The sequence below is a fragment of the Eurosta solidaginis genome, unplaced genomic scaffold, assembly GCF_040869045.1.
Source record: "Eurosta solidaginis isolate ZX-2024a unplaced genomic scaffold, ASM4086904v1 ctg00000231.1, whole genome shotgun sequence".
Classification (NCBI taxonomy): Eukaryota; Metazoa; Arthropoda; class Insecta; order Diptera; family Tephritidae; genus Eurosta; species Eurosta solidaginis.
In genome coordinates, this window is record NW_027136905.1 from 81,235 (window position 1) to 104,098 (window position 22,864).

The following is a 22,864-nucleotide window of genomic DNA, read 5'->3' on the forward strand; positions in this document are numbered from 1 at the left end:
AACGAATTGATGGCTGAAGAAAGAAAGCAAGGGCAAGTTGCTCTATGGCAGCTTCTTTGTATGTATCCGTGAAAAAGACAATTTTGTCTCCAAAGCTCTCAGCTGGTATGTAATGTTCGGTTACATCCGAACTTAGCCTTCCTTACTAGTTTATTTTATATTCATCTTAAAAGTCGCTCATATCTTATTCAACCGATTACTCGGATACATATTACGAATTGGATAAGACAATTGGTCAGCCCCATTTATGAAAGGTATGAAGTCTTTACTTGTTTCGTTTTTGGATATTAGGGGGACTCATGAAAGCATATAAACTTATAAGGTGTAAAATTATATCCATTTACACACGCGGTTATATGAACTTACCTAGTAATACTCTTGATAAACTTGATTGTTTATCAGCTGTATTATTGCCAAACAAAATTGTTGTGATTGTTATACAAATTAAAAAATGCCAAGATTAAGTGAAAAATCAAAACTAAAACGCCTTTACTTGCTGATGTTGGAGATTTCTGATGAAAATGCCTGCTGTAATGTCTGCAAGGTTGCATTCCTTTGAGTTTACCTCGTTTACACAATGAAATGTGCGCGTAAATTTATACAAATTGTGTAAATGATTTTTCATACAAAATTTGACAGCTCGTTTACGCACTAGATAAATTTATACGTTTACACACTTTATAAGGCATTTATACGGTTACATGAGCCCCCCTAGTGTTTGTTATACGTGTTAAACCAAGTTTTGCAGCATTAAAATATTACTCATACGCAGCGTAGTATCGGATCCTCGTTTAATGGAAACAAATATTTTTAAGAGCATACACTTTTAGCTATGCAAATACCCTGCAAAAATCGCGAGTACTCCATGCATGCATGTATGGAGTACTCGCTTTGGACCAACCGATTACTCCAAAATTAACCACAATTCATACAAAAAATATGGTCCGAATAACATTGCGATGTCCTAGGACTGGACCATATACTTCAGCTCCGCATTACATCAGATTAATCCATGGAGTACCCACAGTCCAATAAACATCGTGTAGTGTTTACAATCGTTAAAAACGAGCAATGATCGGCTTACAATGTGTTCGTGTAGAAACATGAGTTGGTCCATTGCTGCATTACAGTGGAGTATAATGGTAAGTACTCCAGTGGACCACATGATCCAACGATTTTTGCAGGATACTTACAATATCATAAATAATCTGTCATTTACACTTATCCTTTCAATTGTCGTTTAACTCCAAAATGTTTACATCTGACGAATTTCGTTCGTAGTATTTATGCAATTGCAAGAAAAAGTCAAATATTCACAAATTACTTTTTCACACAATGCAAGTTTTCAAAATATTTTCAAGAGTGTGCTTGAGCGAAATTTCTGAAGAAATTCATATATAAGTAAACATACATATGCACTTAGCCAAATACGTGTGTGTGTAGTACATATTAAATTTTATTTTTTCTCTATTTGTAGAACAAAAAATATTGAAGAGCATAATCAAACATTGATGAAGGAATTTGAAAGCGCAAATAACGAATTGGCAACATTGCGCGAAGAATGCAACAAACACAAATTTGAGAAGAAAACGTTAAAAGAGGAAATGGGCGCTGTAAATACGGTGCGTATGAATATCTACTCGTATGCAAAAGTTACAATATGGGCTAGGTAAGAAGAGGGAGGTGTATGGTAAACGTTTGTAAGCGGATTTCAAGTCAATTGTAAACTTGGAAATTGTTTGCTTTGTGTCTTTACACTTAAACATTTCCCAAATGCTATGCTTACTGGAAGAGGATATGAATGTGTTTGAATATCCCATAATGGTGTACTATGTAAAGAGGTATGATTGCATTGTGGTACATGCGTATGTATGTATGTACATATGAATGCATGTATGCATGTTTTAAGTTCATATAGATCCTAACTTAATACTTTGTAAGAAGTCTTGGTAAACCAGAATGACAGGAAACGTAGCTTCATTCATGCATTTACAGTCGAGTTTTGGTAGAAGTGTCGATATTTCACTTGAAAATGATTGAGTTGATTGAATTTGCTTAAAATCATATTTGAGTAGAGGGTGCATAAGTGTTTAGTTAGTTAGTCAATGTACATAGTAAGTGACAATTAAGAAATTTAGGGAAGGTATGTAATCTATAAAGAAATAATTAAACGTCAGCTGGTTCCATTATGTTTAGGTAAATACTTGCATTAGGAAACCCAACCCATTTGTTAAGAATGATCGAAAATCTAGTAATAAAGTTTATATCTCAATTATATACATACATTGGTAGAATATGTATAAACTTGTTCGCCTAATAGAAGAGTGTTATAGCTTAAAAATATTTTTAATGGAAAATGCAAGCGAATGATTCAAGTCCTTTGTGAAAGCTCTGAAAAATTAAATGCTTAGAAAGTAACTGGTTCCAAATTATTGACCAGTTCGAATGCAACCAGTCCATATTGATCACTTAAGATAAGCCCCATCCACTAAAAAATGTTAACTATTATATGTATCTTAGGTCCGATTTACTCAAATTTCAAAAGAAAGTTTGGTTTTCACTGTGTGTTAAATGCGTTGCGATATTTGACTAATTAATTTAATTAAAATGTAAATTTAACTTAGATTTGTTTATATTTAACTCTAAGGAGTCGTATTATTTTAAAATAAGTTTAAATAAATGAATATTTTTTGACTATCATTTTATTACATGATTGAAACCATAAAATCGCCGAAATATATGTCAAAAATCCCCATATTCAGATCTATTCATTTTTGTTTTGATTGGCATCATTGACAAAAATGTGATTTTTGACAGCGCCCTCTAGAAACAAAAAGTCGCAAATCCATTCATCTATAAAAAAACTCAAGGCTTTAAGTAACCGGTTTCAAAGAAGTAACCGGTTCGAAAAAGTCAAGGTTTTAAGAAATTAACCGGTTTCAAATAAGTAACCAGTTTCAAGAAAGTAACCGGTTTTAAATAAGCAAACGGTTTCAAAAAATTTACGGGTTCAATAAAAAGTAACCGCTCTCAAATAAGTATTGGGATTCAAATAAGTTACCGGTTCAATGAAAAGTAACCGCTTTCAAATAAGTATTCGGTTTCAAATAAGTTACCGTTTCAATGAAAAGTAGCCGGGTCAGTGAAAAGTTACCGGTTTCAAATAAGTAGCAGGTTCAAAAAAAGTAACCGGTTAAATGAAAAGTAACCGGTTTCAAATAAGTAACCAGCTCTATGAAAAGTAACTATGTACATATTTTAGCCCAAACAAGTAAGGAAGGCTAAGTTCGGGTGTAACGGAACATTACATACTCAGCTGAGAGCTTCGGGTGTAACCGAACATTACATACTCAGCTGAGAGCTTCAGAGACAAAATAAGGGAAAACCACAATGTAGGAAAATGAACCTAGGGTAAACCTGGAATGTGTTTGTGTGACAGGGGTAGCAAATATAAGGTATTAAAGAGTATTTTAGAAGGGAGTGGGCCATAGTTCTATAGGTGGAATCCATTTCGAAACGACTTTTCGAGATATCGCCATAAAAGTGGATCAGGGGTGACTCTAGAATGCGTTTGTAGGAAGTATTGGGTATAAAATGAAAGGTGTTAATGATTATTTAAAAGGAACTGGGCCTTAGTTCTATAGGTGGATGCCTTTTCGAGATATCGAGATATGGGTATCAAATGAAAGGTGTTTATGAGTATTGTCAAAGGGAGTGGGCCTTAGCTGTATAGGTGGACGCCTTTTCGAGATATGGCCATAAAGCTGGACCAGGGGTGACTGTAGAATGTGTTTGTACGATATGAGTATCAAATGAAAGGTGTTAATGAGTATTTAAAAGGGAGTGGGCCTTAATTCTATAGGTGGACGGCTTTTCGAGATATCGCCATAAAGGTGGACCAGAGGTGACTCTAGATTGTGTTTTTGTACGATATGGGTATCAAATTAAAGGTATTGTTCTATAACCAACCATAAATCTTAAAATTTCCTGTAGGGTATACATAATCTGTTATATGCCTGCATATGTAACGCTGCATTTTGATTTCTCATCAATACATAACTGCATATATATGTATGTCATTTATGTATTTGGTCTCTCTTAGTAAATAACCACAGTTATGAATAGAAATATCCGCACATAGAGGATCACCTGATGTCTCCATTTTTTCTTTGTTCACTCCAAATTTTATTTGCTTCAGCATAACATAATAAACCGTACATTAAAATAAAATACCGTTCGTAGAAAAAATCCATAATCAAGCTTTTAATATACAGTCCGCTGGTTTAGTACCATAAAAATTTTTGGTTCATCGTACCGGATTAGGCGCGAACGAAGAAATAATTAATTTCACTGTTTCGGTTTTGCACAAAGTTAGCAGAGTGAAAAGAAAAATGCAGAAGTTAAAGGCGAAACGATCCCTGCTAAAAGGAGCAGTCACACGCATCTTAAGTTTCATTAGCAGTCGAGGCGATTCTCCAGTTTCCGACTGGGAGTGCCGCTTGGAGCGCCTTGAGGAGGTATGGAGTGAGTACCAGGACATAGTTCGAGCTATGGTAGAAAAGAGCGATGGCGAGGAGGAGCCGATGGAGGAGATTCAGGCTGATGCGGAGGAATTTGAAGAGCGCGTACTCGTGGAGACTGTTAGGTTGCCGAAATTTTGCCATCGCAAACGGAAGTTTTGGGTAATTTGGCCAAGCAAGTCTCTGGGTCAAATTTAAGTTTCATGCCGAAATTGAAAATCAAATCTTTCCCTGGGGAGTTAACTGAGTGGAAATCTTTTCACGATTCGTATGTCACTTCGATTCATAACAACTCGGTATACTCATCGTATCAAAAGTTTCAGTTGCTGAAGAGTTACTTGACGGAAGCAGCATATGATTTAATTGGAAATATACCTGCGACCAACGATAACTACTCAGAGGCCTGGAGTAAATTATGTGCCCGCTATAATAAACTTGGTGTTATAGCCCATACGCAAATATCAAAGTTTCTTAATCTCACGGCTGTGAGCAACCAATCGGCTTCTTCCTTACGTAAACTATACGATGGAGCTGATGAGGTTGTTCGTGGATTACGCGCACTTGGCGATCAAGCAACGAAAAGGGACATTTGGCTAATTCACATTATACTAGGTAAGCTCGATTCGACTACTGCAAGGGAATGAACGAAGTTGCCGAAATCAGACGACGATTTTCCAACATTCGATGAGTTCTTGACATTTTTGGACAAAACTTGAATCATGCAACCGCATCGCGTACTGAAAGCCGTACAGTCGCAGTTAGGTCACACTAAATCACAATAGAAAAGAAATGAATATGAAATGCTCAAAATGTAGTGATTTACACGAGTTGCATCAGTGCACTGAATTTCTCAATATGGATGTTAAATCTGGCAGAGAATTTGTAACCTCTAAACGCATATGTTACAACTGCCTCATGTCGTAATTGTCGAAAACGACACCACAGCCTCTTACAGGAAGAGGACCAACACACTGACAATTATAGTCATTCGTGGACTCTGCAGTTAGTGTCCACTTTCACGAGTTGCCTGCAATAAACACTCTTCTGCCGACAGCGGTTTGTCAGGTGCGTGAAAATTATGGGTGTAAACAGAAATGTCGATTGTTGTTAGACTGCGGCTCTGAGAAGACTATTATATCAGAGAGTGCCGTCAGTCGCTTAGGGTTACATCGCAAGCATGCCAGAATATCGGTACATGGTTTGGACAACTCAGCTACTGGAATCTCGCGCGGCTGGGTTTCACTCCAAATAACTTCCAGTGACAACAATAATACGTTCACAGTTGATGCCCTAATTATGCCAACAATCGCATCGTTTATGCCAGCGAACGAACTAAATAAAGAGCAATACACTTCATTTTTGTCTTTAGACTTGGCGGATCCATTGTTCTATACGCCTGCGCCAATAGACGTTCTTTTGGGGAACGACAAATTTTTTGATATTTTGAGTGGCGAAAAGATTAACGTAAAGCAACAAAATTTATGTGCGCTTTCAACATCATTGGGGTGGGTCGTAGGTGGTGATTTAAACATAAATTCTAGCGATAGAAGCGTGGGAGTATTTCTTAGTAACGTAGATATCGACCAAACACTTACACGCTTTTGGGAGACCGAAGAAGTCGAATAAAACAACCAATTTACAGACGACGAGTTGAAGGCGGAACAATCATTTTCACGTACTTATACGAGATAAAACGACGGCAAGTTTAACGTTAAACTTCCGTTTAAAACTAACATTAACAATTTCGGAAATTCTTTCGAGTGCGCACTCAAACGACTGCAAGCAACAGAACGCAGGTTGACAGGTAACCCGGATATAAAATTGCAATATTTGAACTTTATGGCAGATTACCTAACGCTAGATCATATGGAAAAGATTTTTAAAACTGATAGCACAACAACGAAGCTGCGCGTTGTGTTCGATGAACGATACACTTCTCATTGGGCCACCACTTTTAAGAAAGATTTCCGATATTATACTGCGGTTCCGTCGGCATCACTATATAATATCTGGTGATGTCGAAAAGATGTATCGCATGATATGGGTGCACGATTACCATCGAGGTTTCCAACGAATTTTGTGGCGAAGTTCACCAGAGCAGCCCGTATATCACTACAGGTTAAAAACTGTAACTTACGGCACTGCCTGTGCACCATTTATTGCAGTGATAGTATTGGAGGAGCTTGCACAAAAAAATCAACACATGCACCCTTTGGCTTCCCAGGTAATTCATAATGACTTTTATATGGACGATGTAATGATAGGCGCAGAGACGTCAGATGAACTACTTAAAATCCATAGAGAGCTAGCTGCTCTTCTAGAAAGTGCAGGTATGAATTTGCGTAAGTGGAGTAGCAAATGTAATGAGTTACTTACTTCGCTTCCTGATAGTATGCGGGAGATGCCGCCTATTAACATAGAACCAACTAAAACCCTAAAATTACTTGGAATGAAATGGAATCCACTTAATGACGTTTTCTCATTTTGCCTTTCATACTCTTCCTCAACAGTTGTAACAAAGCAGTCAATATTGTCAGAAGCGTCACGTATATATAACCCTTTAGGTTTTCTGACACCATGCACAATTTTGATAAAAATATTTTTCCAAGAACTGTGGCTTCTCAAAATAGGTTGGAAAGATGAAGTTCCAACTAACGTTTCTGCACATTGGTTACGGCTCAGAGACACACTCCCAATATTAAACTCATTAAGAGTTGAGAGCGTTGTTCGCACTAGGGCATAATGAATTGCACAGCTTTTGCGATGCTTCGCAAAATGCTTACGCAGCCGTAATCTATTGTCGCTCTGAGTATCAAGTTAAAATAACAACTCACCTGGTAGCTGCAAAGAGTCGGGTCGCTCCGCTCAAGCAAATATACTTACCTCGTCTTGAGTTATGCGGTGCTGTTCTCCTCTGTCGACTGATGAATCGTGTCGTGAAAACTTTGCGGTTTGATAGAATGAAAGCTCAAATGAGGCTGGACTCATCGATCGTTATTCATTGGTTATCGGCAGTGCCGCGGCGCTGGTCCGTTTACATAGCAAAGCGGACATCCAAAATGTTGAATAGTTATAAGACCACTCAATAGCGGCATATTCGCTCGTCATATAATCCAGCTGATCCCAAGTCTAGGGGTGTGTGGCCTGCGGAATTACACACATTAAACATATGGTGGTATGGCCCCCCTTGGCTTAACAAACAAAAGGAGTTCTGGCCACAGTTAAGCGCGCCATCAGATATTCGTCATAGTGATCTAGAAGAACGTAAGACTCAACCAAAATATCACATTAAGCTGTTCTTTCTATCTACAGACAATCACGCAATCCTTAGTCCACTGTCATTGCGCATTTCCTACTGGGCTAGGCTGGTGCTTTCGGTGTCATATTGTCTACGTTTTATTGGTTCCTTATGCAAACAAAAATAAAGTTTTTGTCATCAAGGGAAATCAAAGATGCTAAAATTTTTATCATTCGCGCAGTTCAGGAAGAACTGTTCTCAGCTAACATTGCTGCCTTAAAGAAACAAAGCGCCGTTGCAAATAAAAGCCAGCTTTTGTCACTATCGCAATTCTTAGACGGTAATGGAGTGCTTAGGGCAGGAGGAAGAATAAGTAATTCATCAGCGTCATTCGACATCAGACACTCATTCATTTTAGCTTCGAAACATAAGATGGTCGAAATGATAGTTAAATATACACATATTTCACATCTGCACGTTGGAGTAACACAGCTTATATTTATTTTGAGGCAGCAGTGCTGGATTTTGCGCTCACGTAACCTAGCGAGGAAACTAGTCCATAAATGCTTAACGTGCTTCAAGCTACGGAAAACCACTCAGACGCAAATAATGAGCGACCTGCCTTTAGAGAGGGTGAGACTCCAGCGACTGTTTTCAAAGGTTGGCTGCGATTATGCTGGTCCTTTTTTACTAAAGGTTGAGATAGGAAAACTGCCACATAAGGTAAAATTCTACATTTCTCTCTTTGTGTGCTTTGTAACAAAGGCTATACATCTAGAATTAGTTGGTGATTTAACTACCGAAGCAAATATTGGTGCGTTGGACAGATTCATTTCAAGGCGTGGAAACCCTGAAGAAATTTGGTCCGATAATGCGACAAATTTTGTTGGGGCCAGACGTAAACTTCACGAAATGCAACTCGGAAGTAGTACATTTTCTTTCAGTGCATGGCATCACTTGGCGTTTAATACTCCACTCTTCTCCACATTTCGGGGGTCTGTGGGAAAGCGGTGTGAAATCGGTAAAAACGCATTTAAAACGAATAATCGGCGAAACAACTTTAACGTACGAACGCTTTTATACGCTTTTGACTCGTATAGAGGCGCTGCTAAATTCCCAACTACTGTGCCCTAGCTGCACTTACGCCTGCTCATTTTTTGATTGGACAACCACTTACTGCACGAGCAGAACCTACCGTCGACCAGACTGTAAATATACATCCGTTAAAGCAATGGGAAAAGGTAAAACATATGGCACAAGGTTTCTGGAATAGATATCTCACAAGCCTTCAATACCGTAAGAAGTGGCAAAACCAGAAAAGGAATATACAACTAAATTACATTGTCATCGTTCGCGAGTCAAATGTACCTCAGTTGCGGTGGATGCTTGCAAAGGTTGCGAAATTTTTTCCAAGCGCTGATGGCAAAGTAAGAGTAGTCGGAATAAAAACCGCAAAGGGCGAGTACGTACGAACGGTAACCAAGCTCACATTACTGCCTTCTTCTGCAGGACTTGTATCCTTCAGCGGCACGGAGGATGTTCTATAACCAACCATAAATCTTAAAATTTCCTGTAGGGTATACATAATCTGTTAAATGCCTGCATATGTAACGCTGCATTTTGATTTCTCATCAATACATAGCTGCATATATATATATGTAATTTATGTATTTAGTCTCTCTTAGCAAATAACCACAGTTATGAATAGAAATATCCGCACATAGAGGATCACCTGATGTCTTCATTTTTTCTTTGTTCACTCCAAATTTGATTCGCTTCAGCATAACATGTAAAATAATAAACCGTACATAAAAATAAAATACCGTTCGTAGAAAAAATCCATAATCAACTAAATATAGAGTCCGCTGGTTTAGTATCATACAGGTATTAATGAGGGTTTTAAAAGGGGGTGGCCCTTAGTTGTATATGTGAAGGCGTTTTCGAGATATTGACCAAAATGTGAACCAGGGTGACCCAGAACATCATCTGTCGGGTACCGCTAATTTATTTATATATCTCATACCACGGACAGTGTTTCTGCCAAAATTCCAAGGGCTTTTGATTTCGCCCTGCAGAACTTTTTCATTTCTTCTACTTAATATGGTAGGTGTCACAACCATTTTACAAAGTTTTTTCTAAAGTTATATTTTGCGTCAATAAACCAATACAATTACAATGTTTCATCTCTTTTTTTCATATTTTGTACAGAATTATGGCATTTTTTTAATTTTTCGTAATTTTAGATATCGAAAAATTGGGCGTGGTCATAGTCGGATTTCGGCCAATTTTTATACCAAGATAAAGTGAGTTCAGATAAGTACGTGAACTAAGTTTAGTAAAGATATATCGATTTTTGCTCAAGTTATCGGCCGAGCGTGAGGACGAACTGTGTATAAAAACTGGGCGTGGCTTCAACCGATTTCGCCTATTTTCACAGAAAACAGTTATCGTCATAGAATCTATGCACCTACCAAATTTCACAGAGATACGTAAATTTTTATTCGACTTATGGCCTTAAAAGTATTCTAGACGAATTAACCCTCATTTGTACTGATGGGTCCAGCCGGACCTTTTTGAACTTTAACTCACTCTTTCTACGCCAGGAGATGAGTTTATGTTTCAACGCTTCTTGATATCCTTCTTCATTTATTTTAGCATAATTTTTTTTATGCATACATTTATAAACATATGTAAATAGTTATTGAATTGAATTTTTCAGTGTCAAAGCCATAGTGAGTACTGATGGGTCTGGCCAGACCCTTAAGTAAATAGCGTAATTACTAAATTCGTTCGTATGCATCGGCCTAATTTATTTTCGGATTGTGCATGGCTTTCTTTGCTATTTTGTGTTTGAAATCCCGTTTTCCAAAATATTTGTGTTTTGTCACTTTGCACGTGACATTAGAATTCGGTGTTATCCGTGAAAAGTGTATCTATTTAGTAAAAATGAGTAAAATATATTTTATTTATGATAATGTGCCACGTAGTGATTCCACATTTCATGAGTTGGTTGCAAATGCTTTGACCGAGGAAGTTGAAAACGATAATGACAATGACCAGAAAGATTGTGTCTCAGAAGTGGAAAATGAGTCGGAATTTGAAGCTTCAGATATTGAAGCTGAACATGAAAGTGAGGACGCAGCAGATATATGTAACAGTTCAGATAGCGACGATGATTTGAATACTGATGCAAGTAACGATTTTTTTTGGTAAGGATGCGACCGTTTGGAGCAAGACAGTGCCGCAATGTGGTCGTATTCGCTAGCATAATGTACTACGTGCTCCTGGTGGATCGACTATCAAATCGAGTTCTCCTGTTGAAGTTTCTGATCAGTTTTTACACCAAACATATCATACATTATAATAAGTGAAACAAACAAATACGGTATGGAAAACACAAATCAATGGAACTTGAAAAATCCTACCAATTTGAAAGAATCGTATAAAAGCAGAGCTGAGTGGTTTTCTTGGTATTCTTATTACAGCAGGAGTCAGCAATATCAATAACCAAGCGGCGTCGGTTCTATGGTAACCGATTCAAATGCCGATTTTCAGAGCAACAATGTCTTACCATAGTTTTTTGAAAATATCCCGTTATATGCGATTCGATGACGGGCGCACTAGATCCTTTCGCTCAGAAAATGCAACTACATGAGATATTTGGAACTTTTTAAATGGAAGTTTTCACAGGAATTTTCGTCCATATAGTGAGATAACTTTTGACGAGCAACTCTTTCCTTATCGAGGAAAAACAAAAATTGACTCAATACATACCTTCAAAACCAGCTAAGTACGGTATAAAAGTATAGTGGGCATGTGACGCAAAAGCTCATAATAATTTGATTGGAGCTATTTATACTCTAAAAGTAACCAATGAAGAGAGAGCAGAAAAACCAAGGAGAAAATGAACAGATACGCTTGGTTTCAAAATATGGAAACTCGGGGCACATAGTAGTTGCCGATAACTTTTCCAGTTTTAATTTATGTAAGCGCCTAATAAGCTTGGGGCTGTCCCACGTTGGCAGTCTTCGAAGCAATAAAGCATGGATCCCACCCGAAATTAAAAAACACAAGAATAGGGCAGTTGTTTCCTCTGAGTAAAAAAACAAGATTATTTTGCCATGAGTGTGAAGAATCTCTTTGCCAGCAACACTCAAAATGCTATTACATGCATATGTTTTAAGTGCACAAAAACAAGCTTATTTTAGTTTAATTATTTTGTTTTATTAATAGAATTTCTTATTTAAATTTTCAAGATGGTATTAAAAAAAATAAAGTGCAGTTTCGATAAATTGAAGTTAAGTTTTCTTTGGGGTCCAGCCAGAACCATGGGTACTCAATATGACAATACAGGTATCCATCAAAATGAGGGTTAAATGAAAAACGGCAGAGCCATGCCCATTTTGAGATTTTCCTTATTTTTGTATTTTTTTGCACCATATCATTACTGGAGTTGAATGCTGACATAATTTACTTATATACCGTAAAGGTGTTAAATTTTTTGTTAAAATTTTACTTTAAACATTTTTTTTTTAAAAGGGGGCGTGGTCCGTCTCCGATTTTGCTAATTTTTATTAAGCGTACATATAGTAATAGGACGAACGTGCCTTCCAAATTGTATCATGATATCTTCAACGACTGCGAAATTACAGCTTGCAAAACTTTTAAATTACCTTCTTTTAAAAGTGGGCGGTGCCACGCCTATTGTCCAAAATTTTACTAATTTTCTATTCTGCGTCATAAGGTCAACACACCTACAAAGTTTCATCGCTATATCCGTTTTTGGTAATGGATTACCGCAATTTTCCGGTTTTTCGAAATATTCGATATCGAAAAGTGGGCGTGGTTGTAGTCCGATTTAGTTCATTTTAAAAAGCGATCTGAGATGAGCACCCAGGAACCTGCGTACTATATTTCATCAAGATACCTCAAAATTTACTCAAGTTATCATGTTTGCGGACGGACGGACGGACGGACATGGCTAAATGAATTTTTTTTTTCGCCCAGAACATTTTGATATATAGAAGTCTATATCTATCTCAATTAGTTTATGCCGTTACGGATTACCGTTATGCGAACAAAGTTAATATACTCTGTGAGCTCTGCTTAGCTGAGCATAAAAAAATTCATGATTTTTTGCGAAGGAAAGAGGAAACGTTCGACGATCAAAGGTGTCGCAATGCAATTATTGAAATTCAATTATATTATATGCTGCAGTAAAATCGCGTCCAAGTTATGGTAGTTTGGTCGCAAATATTTAACGCTATCCGAAAGTACCAGAGGTAGTCTTGAAAGCGGGGATCTTATATCCCCACATGAATCCTAGATGACCCTGCAAAACATCGGGCAGAGCGTCCGACAACTAACCCAGGGAAATGATTTCAGGTCAATGGCGCAATGAATCACTCGGAAGCTATTGGCTTGTAGCTACACCACAAGATCGTTTACAACCACAACCCAGAGAGGAGCAGATAAAACGCCCCCATGCAATATGCCTCTGTACACCATTCTCGATTTAAGTACTATCGACTTCGCCGCAAAAGTTCTGTTACACACAAGTTTGCTAATGAATTCAATCAGAGATCCCTCGAGTGCTAATCCAGTAAGGGAGCTTTCGATAACGCCAGGCATAACAAAGATAAACGTTTCTTTGATGTCTAGAAAGGCATCCAGGACCAATTTCTTTAGTCCCTATTCTGTTTGCTTTACAATCGAGTGTAGAATAGTTTCTATTACACTGTACTTGCAATAGGCATGCTGCGCTACTGATAATAACTTCCGAGGAATTCTATCCCATGTATATAGGTCAATCAGGTGATCCAACATATCTACGAGAGACGGCGAGAGATAGATTGGTCTGAAATATTAAGCTAATACGTGCGAAGTTTTATCGGTCATTGTAATACTGACTATGTTTCAAGGCCTCAATATGTATCCCCGCTTAAGGCAATAAGTGTAAATAATAGCCAGCCAGAGGAACGAAAAAGTTTTGAAGTTGGGCGGAAATAATGAAATTCGGACCCGTATACTGTGGGTTCGAAAGATTTAATAACTCACACAAGTAGGTTGCCTCACATGGCATGACAATCATTATCGCCGCCGATGCAGTTTTCGATGCAACCGGAAAGATTGCCATGTGAATGTCCAAGAAAAGCTTGCACCCTGTACTGCATTATAAGGTATTGCTTATGTTGAAGTGAAAATAGCTGTGTTTTATGATAAGAGGCCTACACACTTTCCCACTATTACGTGCTCGTGCCTCTATATTAGACTAACTCTCTAGAGCTTCTTCAGCTCTCCAATTACATGTGTATTGTAATGCTGCTCCTACTTTGGCTTTCTATGCAAATACATTTACTGTTGCAACTAATTAATCACAAATTTCACATTCACATATATTTGCAGCTCCTTAGCCAGATGGTGATGGGTTTTAATGGTGAAAATAACTTGGATATTGATCGACTCACAATGATGTTAGAGGAGAACCGCGGTCTACTTAACGATATGGCAACTAAAGAAGTAAATTGCACCGATGGAGCAAGGTTGTAGGCATTTGAGGATAATAAGCGTAGTCCAACACCTACTACAACAACTAATGACTTCCGTGCAAGTGAGGAGGAAGAGGACTCTGCAATGCAACGAACTACTCCCGATAGAGTTGAAAATGCAAGTGCGGCAATAAAACAAAATCAAGTTGATGAGGAAGAAGCAACAGCCTCAGCCTCGATCTCCCACAGCGAACTGGCCGACACAGATGACAACAACACATACAATAAAATTATGCAACCATCTGCTTCAGTTGCTAACGCTACCAATCCTTGCGGTAGTAGAAAACATCATCGTAAAAGTGCTAGTAATCGGATAAAATTACCAGTAACCACTGCCGCAGTAGACTGCAACAACAGCTACCACAACGTTGGTGGAGCGACCGCAACTTCATCTTCCGCATTGAAAACCGGCGAAGCAGAAGTTATGAGTAAAGTTGCAACGACACAATAAATTATTGGTAAGTTGCCGAAAGTTTGGAAAGTGCTAATGGAGCTCTTAAGTCACCACAAAATTGAGCGGGTGCAATTTGAAGAGCATGGCGCTGGTGAAGACTGCTACAAATCCATAGAAACGGCGAATGGACCAAAGACAGAGTTCAGTGTCAGCAAAACATTCATCAGGTAAAAGGTGAGTGCTAAGGGTTGTATAAAGTAATGCTGATGTTTTGGTATGCACTGCTGATGCTTTGGTATGCAATGCTTGCTGCCTGACGTAGGTACATATATGGCCAGCAGTAAAGAGGTGTGCAATAAAATGGAATAAAATACAGATAGTTTTGGAGTATTTAAAGAATATACTTTGTGACCTTGATTAGTATTATTATTCTATTATTATTATGCCACGGTGTCTGAGAACTTTAATAAGATCTATTGCACTTGATCTTTCAGCCTATTACTATACGTGGAGGCCTTAAATATATCCATGTACCTCTCAGGATTTTAATTTTAAATCTCAAGGGGATTGAGAATTTCTTCCCTGCCACAGCGACATATTCCCGGGAAATGTGAACCGAAGTTTAAACCTCCAGCTCACAAAAGGGGCAGATTTATATATCCGATTTATTTAACTTTCTTAGCTTATATCGTAAATTATATAGTCCCGTATAGTATCCAGTGAGAGTTCAGTTAGCTAAACTGCTTATGGTTTCCCTACAGTGTGCCTTAGTAGTTCGGCTAAACTTTTGGCAGCAACAATCGGCTAGAAGGATTTTGTAAAGATCCTGATGTCAGCCCATGCTTTGCTACGTGAACCTACGGCCAGCATTTCCTGCAAGTAAAGAACGGTGTTCCAAAGTCCCTGTTGGTATTCATCCCTAATTCGCATGGACAATCTAGACGTTGAAGCTTATGAATGCTGAAGTGGCCATAGTCAGTGTCCACTTGATGTTGTACGAAGGGCCCGCTGATTCCAATCAGGGTCATTCATTGCATAGTTTCTAGGCTTTTGACATTAGAAACATTGTCTAGTGAGTTCCACCGAAACAGATATCCCTGCAAAAACTATAACATGGTGTCCGAGAATGTCTCAGTGAGGAGAAATGAAAAGTCGTCAGCATAGGCCACAATTTGTCAGCCTCCTCGTTCGAGGTGTTGTAATATTTCGGTTATTTTCACGACTCAAAGAAGAGGAGACGGAGCACCCCTTATAATTAATGCTGCTTCCCACTTCGCTGTGGCTGCCCTGCCGCCATTAAGCTTTTTGATAAATAAAACGTGATAAAGCTGCCGCACCAATTCCGTTAAAGCCTCCGAAAAAGTAGTCTGCTGGACATTAGCGGTTTTTAGAACCTGTGATCTCAGCAGTTTCTTTTGGTTCCCCGATTTAGACTGCTATCTGCACAAGACGTATAGTCGCCGTCGTCAGTTCCCTTGTTTGTACACTTCTATGCATAGATGCTTACAGAACCACAAAGCAGAATTTGTATGGTGTTGTCTGAACTGGTTCTGCAATACCAGCTAAAATGCTTTAATAGGAAGGATCTATCGTCATCGTCAGCCCAGCATAGGTAAGATGAATGGTTGAATAGTAGCTAGCACAGTATACATTGTGACACCACATCATTAGGGGGATCGTGTTTCGCAGAACTGTGGTTTCTAATATGACTGATCTCGAACTCGAATAAATCCTTCATTCGAAAAAATCACTTTCGCCTGGATCTGTAAATATCTGGATTCACTCGATTACTCCATTTAAAATGAAAGAAATGATTTCTGTCGGTCGCCGGCAATCCACTTCCTTCCAAAATGTTTTCGCCACCCATTAAAATCTTAGTTATCTGCCCAACGTTTGCCTGCATGACTCAATGCCCATGTATTGTACTACACCAGATTACCGGTGGCCATTGGAACTATCTACAACAAGCCACACCCTGTTTCCTCGTAACAGTTGCTGAGTGCCGAATCCGCGAGGTCAGACACCCCAGTCGAACTCAGAGCCTTGACTGCCGCTTGATCATTTGAGAAGGTGTTAACTTTTCTAGCTACTTCCGCTTACATTAATGTTATGCTATGCCAGAACGTCGCGGAGTTTCGTGCAGAGTTTTGCAAAGTGGCCGATGCACTTGACGACGTGTTGCGCAAGTTTTAACATTTTTCACTTAAACAGTTTTATGAACCCATCAAAAAGTTCCATTTCACTTTTAAGGTTGATTATTTTTGCAAGACTTGAGTAAATTTGTATGTTCTGGTCGTTCGTCTAACGTTTTATTTGTTTACTTAATTCATTGCTGCTTGAGTGTTTGTTCTACACTGCTCTGCACCAACAACACATAAATAAATTAGCGTTAACAATGCGGATAAATAAAAAACTAAAGGACACTTTATAAAAGTTGATAAAGTTGTTAGGAAGACATTTAGTGCTTTTTAATAGATCAATTTCGGTTTAAATGCAGCATAAATGAGGTAGTAAAATGTCCTTAAAAAGGATATGCGATTCGAATTATAAATAATACTATGAAAACTTTAATTTTGCAGGAAAACCAAGAGCAAGTAAATGACATTTGGGGTTCATTTTGCTTTTTTTAGTTTAGTTAGTTTTATGAGGATTTCTGGCTAGCATAAACACAAAATGATGAATTTGCCACCGCTAAATAATCTATATATATAAAAATGAAATTCTGCGTGTGTGTGTGTGAGTTGTGTTCCCTATAGAAACGTATTTCCCACGCTTCAATCATCACCAAATTCAAGCTATAGCTTCCTTCGGTCAAGACAAAGGTTTTTCATATTTCATAACTAAGAATTTTAAACTAAAATTGTTTTTCATTTTCACGTGCGCCACTGGGTGGTGCGACAAATTTTGTATGTCAGCAAAAGTTATGCATACGCCATGTATGTACTTAAGTGCAGAACTTTTGTTTGGTCATAGCATTGAATTCACAAAAAGTTAAAGCGATTGCTTTGAGTGATTTAAAAGTTTTTATTAAATTTAAGCATGTCATTGTAAAAATGAGATGATAGATAAAAATTGTGCGGGTAAAATATATTGATTAAGTTATGAGATTTTGAGTATGAATTGTGCATGACAAAATAAAATTTGAAAAATAAAGCAAAGATTAATAAAGTATAGGAATGAGGGATCTAAGAAAAAAGAAGGAGAGAAGTAGAGGGTGTTAAAATAGCAGAGGGAGAAATAAGGAAATTATAAATGGTAAGAATGAGAAAAATTGGGAGATACATTTTGAAGATCAATAAAATCTTATATACTGATTGCTTGACTTTAAGTAACGGGAAGGGATGCGTTAAAATATACCTTCTTATCTAGATTAGCATCTACCCAACCCGAGCAACGCCGGTTACCCTGCTAGTAATAATATTAAAAGCTAGAAAATAATTAAGTAGGTCCTAGGTACTCGTCATCACACTCCTAATCAATCTAGGGCGTTGATCAGACAAATAAATAAAAGCGTTGGGCGCGTGAGCACGCTTCCTCCAGAAATTCTGCTAATTTCTTCACTGCTTCAAATTACGCTTGGAAGATACTTGAGAGATCTGGCAGATCTGGAACAGCAGACCCGACCCCCTCAAGCTAATTTGTAACCATCGGTATACACGTGTATAGTACTTCTGCCCTTTACGCGCTCCTGCGTTAACGCTCCGACTCAATTGAGGCTCCAAGATCTCATTCGTAGAACGGCACCACGTAGACCGTTTTATATAAGTTGAACCCACATTGCTCTGGTAAATTTTGAACCTTCGGTGTGGTAGTCACCACAAACCCACAGTGGTCGCCATGTGTAACTCTTCACTAAACAAGGACTCCAAAGTAAAGTAGAGGCTTGACAGTTGTCGTAAATACCCAGTTAAGTCCTAGTTTAACTCGGGAACTAGGTAAATATTAGGTTAGGTTAAGTTGAAGAATACCCGTCTTGAGTTTGTAGTCCCTTAATTTTAATGATAGAAGCAACTTTGTTAGTCTAAAGTAATCTTTGGGTAAGCATGTATTAATCTCTCAGTATTTTACGCGTTGGCGTTAACGCGACTACAGGGCGTTAATCCGACTCCCAAAGTTCCAGGTCTATTAGAGAGCTTATTGTTGGCAGTCATCTTTTAAAAAGGTCATCGAGTCAATTGACCTTATGGCCACTTGAAGTATTCACCAGGCCATTTGACTTCATGACCGTTGACCTTATCATCAATGAGTGATGGCGTTTCTGTACCATAACTGCAACTCTCTCCTCTCTGTCTTTTTCTGGTAGTAAACGCGCTCAGCCCACAAACATTCCCTTCAAATAAGCGGAATGACGAATTATCGTCAAAAGTTAGTAAGCGTTCGCTTCTTTATTTATAGCACCTGGACCATCTTTATGCTTTTTGTCTGCCCTCACAAAATTTGTCATTACATCTACGACATGTTCTTTTCCCCCTCATTTCAGATTCATGGAGTCTCTTTCTATTTCAGCTGCTTCTAGTCTTTAGAATTGCTCTTTCTGAGGCCCAGAAAACCTCAAAATTTTTACAAGTACAGTGTACAACATATCTTCCGCCTTCTAATTGATCTGAATGATGTAGCTCTTACCATCTTCCGTAGGCCTAATAATGCGATGCATCTTTAAACATTGTGCCGGCTTGTTTGGGTTCTTTAGGTTCTAACGTAGCACAAGGAGCCTAGTATTCTCGTCAATAAACCGGGCATTTTTACCTTGCCATTGCAGGTTTAAAACCCCTATCTCTCATGTAACTACTTACCTACCCAACTAAAGGTCGCGATATTGTTGTTATTCTAATAACTCAGCTCCATTTTGCATACTACGCTGACTCTTAGAATGTAAGCGGTTTGCAAGGCACGTCCCGTAAAATCTTGATTATGATATAATAAGATTTCTCCCTAAAAAGTTACCTTCTTTGACTTCTCAAAAAAACCGATTTCTTACCTTACCTTCCTTACATTCCTCAGCCACATCTTCCGTCGTGCCCTCTATTCCTGGCATACCAACAAATTTCCCATTTTTTTCTGACTTATGGATTTCGAGGGATTGCCTACTGCTATTGCGGTGACCCTGTACTACTGCTTTACCTAAATGTATTGCCTCTGCGACTGAAGTTCGCTGCTTCTTCATACCACGTCTTTCCTCCTCATACCGGTTGCAGTAGCGAGGGTTACACGTGGCAGAGTTCCTGCCGGCGAATTGTCTTATCACAATGGAGTAGGTAGTAATTATAGATTGATGAACTTTTTTTCACTATACCCAAATTATAATATTCATTAATTAAAATTTTTTTTAAATATTTTATTAAAATGTGTTTACTTTCTCTTTCCACTTTTTACTTTCATATTCGCCATACGCCAACGATGACGATAGGACTTGATATTGGAGAAAAGATCGTTAGTCAATGAAACTAGTCGATTGAAAACGTTAAATTGCCATCTTGAATATTGACTGAATGAACAAGAGAAGCGAGTAAGTGCCGTTAGTTTGGAGCTGACAAAAACTTGGCATTTGGTTGGCATAATTCAACGTCAACATCGTCAATTGCACAAACAAGAGCAAATATTACGCTGTCAATTGCAACAGAAGCAACGCTTACGCAGCGAACTCAAAGATGAATTGGAATATTGTCGGCGCAAATGGGCGGCAGCACGTGCCAAAAACGACGAGAGTCAAGAGCAATGCAATGATTTACGGCATGAATTTGCATTGAGAAAACTAGAAAATGCCAGCAACTCAGCCGAAAGTAGCTACAGTGACTCCAAACAGGCATCAGATGAGGAAGTAGGTATAGCAGCAAGTAAGGATGTATCCAGCAGCGGTATAGAGACAAACATTTAGGATGGGACTGTGAGTGATGTGAGTGGACGCACTGGTTGCGTTGGAGCTGTAGGTGGTGCAGGTGCTGCTTGTAAGCGCAAACGTACCAAGGAGATGTTCGAACATACACGCAAGATAAAACGTATGCAAAGCACTTCGCTTGGACGTGCTGGGGATGATACGAACGAGATTGTGTTGCGTTGGAATAGCGCACCGCCAACTTGTGGTTGGAGGCATATTAGCCGTGGCGGTGGTGCTGCAGTGGGAATTGACTTATATGACGATGACGTGACAGGCGCTAGCGGCTTTACTGGTTTAACTGACGTAGCCGATGGAGTTGATTTAAGAGGTGAGACCACAAACGGACGTGGCGCAATACCAAAAACTGCTACTGCGCACAGTAGCCACCGCAGTCGAAGAGGAGCAAACGTAGAAGGGCAGTAGTTAGTTGAAACAGTGCTAGATGTGAATGCTGTGAGAAGTGAACGTGTTGAACGCATACAAAGGCCCGAAGAACAATGCAAATCGCTAATACAACAAGTATTTGAAACCTCCGATAATCGCGAAAAACTCGAAGTGCAATTGCGTAGTTTTCAAACCGAGATGGCACCAGTATGGCATGCAGTACCTTTAAATGATTTTTTTTAAAAAAGAAATGTACCGATCGTATGACGCGTGCCAGTTCGGTTCCTGTAACGGGTACGTTGACGCCACGCGAAGAAGAGTATACGCACAAGCGCTCGGAACGTTTAGAGGAGAGCCGTTGGCTTATGTCACGTATCAAGCGCACCTCTAACCGTGGTCATTATCTGCGCTGTTCACTGAATCACTTACGACATGGACTTAGCCGTGAGGGAAGCTTCGAGAGCAACCTTGAAGAGGAGTACAGCAAGACAGAGGAGAAGATGATTAAGCGTTGCAATGCAGAAATGCGCACAAGTTGATGAGGAAAAAGGTGTGGAGATATGCGCCAATGCAGATGAGGAAGAGGAGTTCGCAAGCTTCACGGCTATAATAAATTTAAACGCACCAACTTTAAGAGGAGAGACCTACACAGTAAGGCGTTCTGTTCTCGAACGTGAAGATACAACTTACGAAATTGAAGCGGAAGTCACTGCTACTAGAGCTAATACGCTGACGCTAAATGAAGACGCATCAGCAGCATGCAGTTCTCTGCAAGATTGTGAACAAACCACTTACGGAAAGGACGCTGAAGACGCCGTGGTCACAGTAAATACAAATCCACTAACGCAAAATGAAGAGGTCTATACAGCGAGCCGTGCAGCACACCTACAGCGTCTTGAGACGGAGAGTAGAGCACTATTAAATACACTTTCGTGCAATAATGAGCGAGGTCAGCGTTTAGGCAATAAATTGGATGCGTTACATGAAGAATATGGCGTTGACCTAGCTACCGAAGAAGATCGGGCTGTACCAGCACTTAATCCAGCAAATAGTTCTGCTTTGGCAGAGTCCGCACCCGGAACGCCTGTAGTCAGCATTGAACAGCGTTTAGAAAATACCGAACAAATATCATCTAATCGCATGAAACGTTTGCGCATACTCGAGGAAGAAGGCAAAGAATTGCTCAACAGATTAGCCGGTACATCGGCGCGTCGTACACAAATGGTTCAACGAATAGCTGAACGTTAACAAAATCATCAAACAGCTACAGCAAAAACTACATCCGAAAGCGACGCTAAAACATCCGAACGCACAACAGACTGAACCGTAGCCCGTAATGTGAATAATAAGAATACAGAAGATGATGCGGAGGCATCTACTGTGCGCTCACTTATGCCAACTCTAAACAATGTTGCTTGTTCCAGTATTGTTTCGGAAGAATTGACCGATCGTTTTATAGTTACAACAATACCTAGTCAAATTGCCGCACAAAAACGTGGTGTCATATCAAAACAATCACAAATGCGGTCTTCCGGTTTAGTATTGAATGCTGCAATACGTGCAGAGGCTGCGCATCATAAGGAACTGAAGCCGGTAGGAGATGCAAATGGTGAAAGTTTGGAAGATATGGTTAGACGTTCAAGAGAAACAACTTTTCCCGAGGAGAATACAAAAAAGATAGTCAAATTGCTGTAGATACTGCAACTGTTGTTGTTGAAATTGAAAAGGAAAAACACAAAGAAGAAGAACAAACAGAATTGGAAGAAGAACAGGTTCAGGTTGGAGAAATACACTGCGAAGATAATACCATAGACTAGATATCTAATGTAGGTCCGCTAAAGCAATACTATATAATCCATATATGCATATACGTAATATATACCTTCATACATTATATTATTCATA

General features: G+C 38.9%; 1 pseudogene; it reads left to right on the top strand.

Annotated features, from left to right (window-relative positions):
- On the top strand, positions 1-22,654 carry LOC137235751 (uncharacterized; annotated as a pseudogene).
- Positions 22,655-22,864: the final 210 nt, after the last annotated feature.